The sequence below is a fragment of the Macaca nemestrina genome, chromosome 13 (genome assembly GCF_043159975.1).
Source record: "Macaca nemestrina isolate mMacNem1 chromosome 13, mMacNem.hap1, whole genome shotgun sequence".
In the NCBI taxonomy this organism is placed as follows: domain Eukaryota; kingdom Metazoa; phylum Chordata; class Mammalia; order Primates; family Cercopithecidae; genus Macaca; species Macaca nemestrina.
This window is the reverse complement of record NC_092137.1, coordinates 119,035,293-119,042,928: the sequence shown is the minus strand read 5'-3', so window position 1 is coordinate 119,042,928 and position 7,636 is coordinate 119,035,293. Positions and strand designations below refer to the sequence as shown.

Below are 7,636 nucleotides of genomic sequence, written 5' to 3'. Positions count from 1 at the left end.
TGAGGTTTCACCATGTTGGTCAGGTTGGCCTCGAACCCCCGACCTCAAGTGATCAGCCTTCCAAAGTGTTGGTATTACAGGTGTGAGGCACCGCGCCTGGCCAGTATTCAGTATTTGTTACCTCTTAGTCATGATACACCAACACCTGTAGTATTCTAACTCAATCCTTGAAATCCCATGGAATCCTTATTTTTAAAGCAAGAATAGCCTTTTTTTGACATAAAACGGTGAGTGCCTGCCTGAGTGTGAAAGTTTGGTCACCTGCCCATTATCTCCACATTCCCTGTCCCTTTGGATATTTCAGTCATTGAAGAAGTTAAAAGTAGGGGTGGAATTCTCTGCGGTGGAACCTCGGAGGCAGAGGCTAACATATTTTACATGCTTTGGCAGGATCATGTGAACACAGCTTTACTGAAATACACTCTGCCAACAGCAGAAGGCCCTCTGAGGTGAGCAGGTGGGACGAGGCTTGGAAGCTGTCACTTGACTTCTGCCAGCTACTCGGAATGTCAGATGAATCCCAGACTGCAGCCCCTGCGGTTTCCAAGGCCCCCATCACTGCACAGAAATACCAGGCTCACTCAGCAACGGGAGGGAGCCAGGCTTCCTCCTGTCGCTCCTCCCCGGCCTCCTCACAGCCTCAAGCTGCAATTCTCCTGACAGTAGGGAGGGAGGGCAGATATTAAGGGCTTTTAGGGAAATACCAGCCCTTTCTTCAGAAATGGGGTTTCTTCCTTAACATCTCTCCCATTTCACGCGCCCTCTGTGCCAGGCCACGTGCGGTGTCTCCAAGCGGCTCTGGAGCAGGCGGACCCAGTCGGAATCTTGGCTCCACGGCTCATGACTGCAAACCCCTCCAGGAGCCAACTCACTTCTCTGAGACCTCGTTTTTCTCTTCTGTAATACGAGATGTAATCATGTAATAATACATCTCATTGGATTGTTATGAGGATTAAATGAGACAACATGTCCAGTAGATTGCCTGGTACAAAACAGGCATCTAAGGCATGGGAAGTATCTTTATGGTCCCAGGCTGCGTGAGAAGGGGTCAGCACTAGAGGCATGCAGGTGCAAAGAGAACCTGCGATCTAGGGATGGAAGGTGGGTGGGCTTCAGTGTACAAATATGCAAGCTCGGCATTTAGGAGGTTTACATCTTAACTAGAATCCGAGGGAGAGTGAGAACAAATCCAGCGGACAGTATTTCTGAAAGAAGATGCACAGTCAATGTATGTATTCCAACCATCCTTTGTGGTATCCTGCATTTCTTCATTTCTTCATACCGTACTTGCTTATTGAATAAGTACGATGCTCTCAATGCTAGAAACACTCCAACACAAGAGCATGAAGATTCATTAAAAATAACACTGGGAGGAAGCACAGGCAGTCTGTCAAAGCCAGGCAATATTTATTGATTGCTTGCTGCAGTCAATAAATATGGTAATACAAGCCACACTCTCCCACCGTCTGGGCGACTCCTCAGAAAAACGTTGGCAACTGTTAAAGCCGCGGTGAGTACGGAGTAGATGAAGTTCCTTAACTCATGTCTTTGTGGACTGAAGAGCTCATTGCAAAAGAGCCAAACTCGCTTCCAGAGACTGTGCCCCACCGTAATCACGACGGAAGTGAACCATTGTTTATGTGGTCTAACGGGAGTCACTGAAAACTTCCCTCCTCCCATGACATATACTCCAAAGGCCTACTTGCTGAACCCGTGAATGGGACCTAAAACACTCTGGGTTGTCACCTTTGGGTTAAAACTTTCCTAGGTCCTACTGGCATGCTCCTGGGTTCTCCAAGGGGAATGCTTCAGGGAGCCATACACTCTAGTCGCCTCTAGGCAGCGCGCCAGAGGGAGGGCCTGTGTAGGGAGACGCTCACTGGCCGAGCTCTTTCAGCCTCGGTCTCCTCATCTGTCAAATGAGGAAAGATGAGCCCACCTTTCAGAGCTACTGGGAGGACTGAAGAGATCATTTACAGAAAGGGACAAGGCCAGGGCTGGAAACACGGCAGGGCCCCCTGCACGCCATTTCCTTCTCCTTCCTCACTCCTTTGGCACAAAGCATCTCAGGAGCTGGTCAGTAACCTCTATTGTGTTTTGTGAACAGGGGCTGACAAAAGTGAATGTGTGCAATTGTGACTTTCATTTAAAAATACGAAGAACAGAAAATGTCAGAGTAACGGCAGGTGATGTCTGCAACACTTTGGCTTCAGTACACACATTCACATGTGTACTGAATATGGTATAAAATATATTTGGTATAAATATATTTTATTTATATGGTAAATAAAATTTGGTATAAATATATTTTATTTGGTATATTTTATTTTATTTATACCAAATATATTTTATACCATATTCAGTACACATGTGATATGGTATAAAATATATTTCTGACTGTGTAAGTTATAGTCAAAAAGTTTTGAGGTGGGTATATACCCCAAAAAATCAAGAACAGGGGCTCAAAGAGGTAATGTAAACCCATGTTCCTAGCAGCCTTATTCACAATGGTCAAAAGGTGGAGCTAACCCAAGTGTTCATTGATGGATAAATGGATAAACGAAATGTGGTCTGTACATAGAATGGAATATTATTCAGCCTTAAAAAAGGAAGAAAATTCTGATACATGCTGCAACATGGGTGAACCCTGAGGATATTACAGTATGGAAAATAAGCCAGACACCCAAGGACAAATACTGTATGATTCCACTTATATGAAGTCCCCAGAGTAGTTAAATTTGAAGAGACAGCAATGGTGATTACCAGAAATGGGGAGGAGCAGGGAACGAGGAGTTACTGTTTAATGGGTACAGAGTTTCAGTTTGGGAAGATAAAAACAGAGTTCTAAGGAGAGGGTGGTGATGGCCGCTCAACATGTAAATGTATTAACATTTGATGCCACTGAACTGCATACCAGAAAATCACTAAGATGGTAAATTTTATGTTATGTATATTTTGCCACCAGAGTTAATTTTTTTGTTTGTTTGTTTGAGACAGGCTGCAGTGCAGTGGCACAATCTCAGCTCACTGCAACCTCTGACTCACTGGTTCAAGCGATTCTCCTGCCTCAGCCTCCCTGAGTAGCTGGGATTACAGGCACATGCCACCATGCTCAGCTAATTTTTGTATTTTTAGTAGAGACGGGGTTTCACCCTGTTGGCCAGGTTGGTCTCAATCTCCTGACCTCATGATCCACCTGCCTTGGCCTACCAAAGTGCTGGGATTACAGACAATTAAAATTTTTAAAAATTAAATTAAAAATATTTGAGGAATCTTGGCCTAGATAACCCCCTGAGTAAAGGTACATTTGGAAGAAGCCTGGGTGTAGAAGACAAAGGGTGGGCCCCTGAGCAATCAAACAGGAGACAGGGGGATGTAGACTCCCTAATTTTTTTTTTGACAGTCTTGGTCTGCTGCTCTGGCTAGAGTGCAATGGTGTGATCTCAGCTCACTGCAGCCTCCGCCTCCCAGGTTCAAGCGATTCTCCTGCCTCAGCCTCCTGAGTAGCTGGGATAACAGGTGCCCGCCACCATGCCCAGTTAATTTTTGTATTTTTAGTAGAGATGGAGTTTCACCATGTTGGCCAGGCTGGTCTTGAACTCCTGACCTCAGGTGATCTGCCTGGGATTGCAGGTGTGAGCCACCATGCCCAGCCAGACTCCCTAATTTTAAAAACTCTCTTTTCTGACCTCAGGGACTCCGGACCTTCCAATGTGGTGCCAGAACACAGAAGATGGGGTTTGCAGTCTTGTTCTATGATGGGATCATTTCCAATAGACAGTCCTGTGTTTTACTGTTTTATTCCGAGAGCAAAACAAATACAACAGCAAAGCCTAATCGCCCTCTCAGGTGAAACTGACCTTTCCTCCTCACTTCTTCTCCTTCAGTAACTCTCCCCAGCCCAAAGCTGACTCTTTGGTAGGCGAAGCCTGGTCAAAGTCTTCCTTCCTTACTCATTGATAAGCCACGCCCCTTTGCAGGCCTTCAGTCTAATTTGTGATTCTAATTAATGAGGGGTCTGAGGAACTTGAAGAGGCCCTTCCTATTTCATTTTTTATTCTTGGTATCTAATAGTTGGAGAAACAGGATCTGGCCAGCTTTCTCTAGACAAAGGCTGTATGCTAGGTTTTTCATTTTCTTAGCCGAAACGATTACGGCAAATCATTTAAACAGATACAAAAAGGAGTTCTCTGTGGACAGGCACCTCATAGACGAAAAGATCAGCCACAGTTCATCATTTTAGACACGTATTGCTGGAGCCAAAATAAGTATCAGGAAGGTTTCAAGTTTCTCCGGAAAAAAAAAAACAACTTTTCATCACAATTCTCAAATCGACCTTAATCTCTCAACTTCCAGACACTATTCTATGATCAGTTTGTGTAACGTTACTGTTAAATGCACTTGCATAAATGATAGATTTCTTGATATGTTTAGCACACAATTGTTCCTCTGTATTTCTTCCCTCCATATTTAATGTTTTCTAAGATAGTGCCACAATGAGCTAATGAAACATTTTAAATGAATACTATATCAATGCAGGGACACTGACATGAACATGTTGCACTTTGCATGATGACTCCGTTGCACATTATGTACCTGGAAAGAGCCTTTGGTATCATCCAGACCGGCTCCACCAATCTGTGGTGCTCACGTCTTCCAATACATTTTGAAATAGAAGTCAGTGGTGGAGGTGAATTCTTCAGCCTCCTGCAGGACCTGCATCCTTCACTCTGGGGAGAGGTAAAGCTACACGCTTCTTGCTGATGTTCCTACTCTCGGAGAAGGTCCTGTCTTTGGAGAAGAGCTCACTCTGGCTGGCATCTCTGGAGTAGACCACTCAGTCTCTCTTCTCCTCAGCCCCTAGCTTCACGAGATCTTTTAAAACTTTCTATTAATTTTTGTTTTTACCACCCTTAACATCTTCTTAGTTTTCCACTTTTTACTTTTAAAAAAGAAGAGAAAAATTCTAGTAAAGCTCTGATCAGTACCAACGGCAGACATGAAGCTGTTTTATAGCTTTTATAAGTTATGAATATTGTTATAACAGGAGGAACAATGATTTATTTAGTGCCTATTAGGAAACAGGTACTTTCCATATATTAATTCCAACTAATATATTAATTTTTGAAGAAGGAACATTTCATGGGTCTGAGCTTATAATAGTTATAGGACTTATAATGCAGTCTGAGCTTATAATAGTTTCCAGGTCTTTTACTGTACAATGGTACACACCTGGCTGGATCATTTTCCTTCTGCCTCATTTAAACACTCTGTGTTTAATCCTGTTTCTGATTTATGTAGGTCATTTCAAATCTTTTTTTTTTTTTTTTTGAGATGGAGTCTCGCTCTGTTACCCAGGCTGGAGTGCAGTGGTGCGGTCTTGGCTCACTGCAACCTCTGCCTCCTGGGTTCATGCCATTCTTCTGCCTCAGCCTCCAAAGTAGCTGGGACTACAAGTGCCCGCCACCATGCCCGGCTAATTTTTTTGTATTTTTAGTAGAGATGGGATTTCACCGTGTTAGCCAGGATGGTCTGATCTCCTGACCTCGTGATCCGCCCGCCTTGGCCTCCCAAAGTGCTGGGATTACAGGTGTAAACCACTGTGCCTGGCCTCAAATCTTCATTTTTTTCTTTAAGGCTACAGTTACTTTGTACAATTGAGGGTTATCTACAAAGGTAGAATGGTATGTTCTTGGGATCTGTCTAAAAGCCTGTGTAACTGACCCTTGACTTGAGAGTGGATTTTCAGTAGTGGTCAATGGGGACTGAGCATGCACAGTGATCCTGCCAAATTGTGGCCTTCACAGAATCTTGGAAATCTTCATTTGCTCATTATTCCTAGAATTTTTTCTAGTACAGTCAACAGTCTAGCAGGATGTTGACCTGCTGCTTTTCAGGCATTATTTCAATTACTTGGTCTTCTTGGGATGGTTGTCGTCTCTAGAGAAACAATATAAGAGCTCTGGGATAGTAGCAGAATGGGACAGTGGTTGAGAGCTTGGCTTCTAGGACCTGAATCTTGGGTTCAACTCTTGGCTTTGCCACTTTAAGCTAATAAATGCAGGGACATTAATTCGCCTCTTTCTGCTGGTTAAAAGGGAGTATTTCTGGATTGTTGTAAGGGTTAGAGGGGATAAAACATGTCAAGTGCCAAGAGTTGTACCTTGTTAAGGTAAGTGTTCAAAACAGGTTAATTATTATCAGGTAAAAAAGCTGTCACATAAATATTTTTATCATATATGTATATAAATACATAGACTGGGTGTGGTAGCTCACTTCTGCAATTGCAGCACTTTGGGAGGCCAAGGTGGGTGGATCACTGGATCAGGAGTTCGAGACCAGTCTGGCCAACATGGTGAAATCCCATCTGTACTTAAAATACAAAAACTATCTGGGCGTCGTGGTGCTTGCCTGTAATCCCAGCTACTTGGGGGCGCTGAGGCAGGAGAATCTTTTGAACCCAGGAGGGGGAGGCTGTAGTGAGCTGAGATCACACCACTGCACTCCAGCCTGGGTAACAGAGTGAGGCTCCATCTCAAAAACAAACAAACAACAACAACAACAAATATATATATATATATATATCCCATCATGGCAACTCCCAATCAATCCCCAGCCTCTCAGAGCAACCCCGGTTCCAAATTCTATCTCTGTAGATTAGTTTTGCCTGCTTTTTTGAACTTCATATAAAGCAAATTTTATAGTATACACTCTTGTGTGTCTGGCTTCTTTCATTTAACATAAGCTTCTGTGACTGATCCATGCTATAGTGTGAGCAGTTTGTTGCTATTTGATTAGAAGTATTCTGTTGTATGAATATACCACAACTGTTTATTCACCAGTTGATGGACACTGGGGTTCAGTTTTGCACTGTTACGAATCAATTAGCTATGAATATTCTTGCATGCATCTTTTTAATGAATATGTTTTTCATTTTTCCTGTATTAATGCCTACAAATGCAATGGCTAGGTCATGCAATAAATGTGTGTTTATTTATGAGAAACAAACAGTTTTCAAAAATTGTTACGCCATTTTACACTCCTACTAGCAATGCATGAGAGTTTACATTGTTCCATATGCTTACCATGATTTAGTGGTATTGGTCTTTTTAATTTGAGCCATTCTAGTCAGTGTATAGTGGTATCTCATTGTGGCTTTCATTTGTATTTCCCTAAAATAAATGTTATTAGTGAAAAGCACCTTTTCATCTGCTTATTGGCCAATTTGTGTATCTTCTTTTTTCTGTTCAAAGCTTTTGTCCATTTAAGAAATTTATCATTTTGTCATTGAATTGTTAGAGTATCTTATATATTCTAGATACAAATTATTTGTCAGATACTTGTATTGCAAATATATTCTTCCGGTTTGTAGCTTGACTTTTCATTCTGATGAGCAGTTATCTTTAAATTTTGATGAAGTCCAATCCATTAGAATTTTCTTTCATGTTGTGTGGTTTTGTGACCTCTGTAAGACATCTTTGTCTGTTCCTAGTTGTAAAGATACTGTCTTCTGTTTTCCTCTAGAAACTTTGTTGTTTTAGCATTTATATTGAGATCTATGCACCATCTCAGTTGTGTGTGGTATGAGATTCATTTTTCCCGAGAAGTTGCTCTGGCATCATTCGTTCAAAAGACC

The 7,636-nt window shown here is 42.3% G+C and overlaps 1 protein-coding gene across 7 annotated transcripts in view; it reads right to left on the bottom strand.

The window, feature by feature from the left end:
• LOC105490094 (ALF transcription elongation factor 3) overlaps positions 1 to 7,636 on the bottom strand; it is a 620,895-nt gene that overhangs the window by 179,707 nt on the left and 433,552 nt on the right. The gene's annotated exons all lie outside the window — the stretch shown is intronic.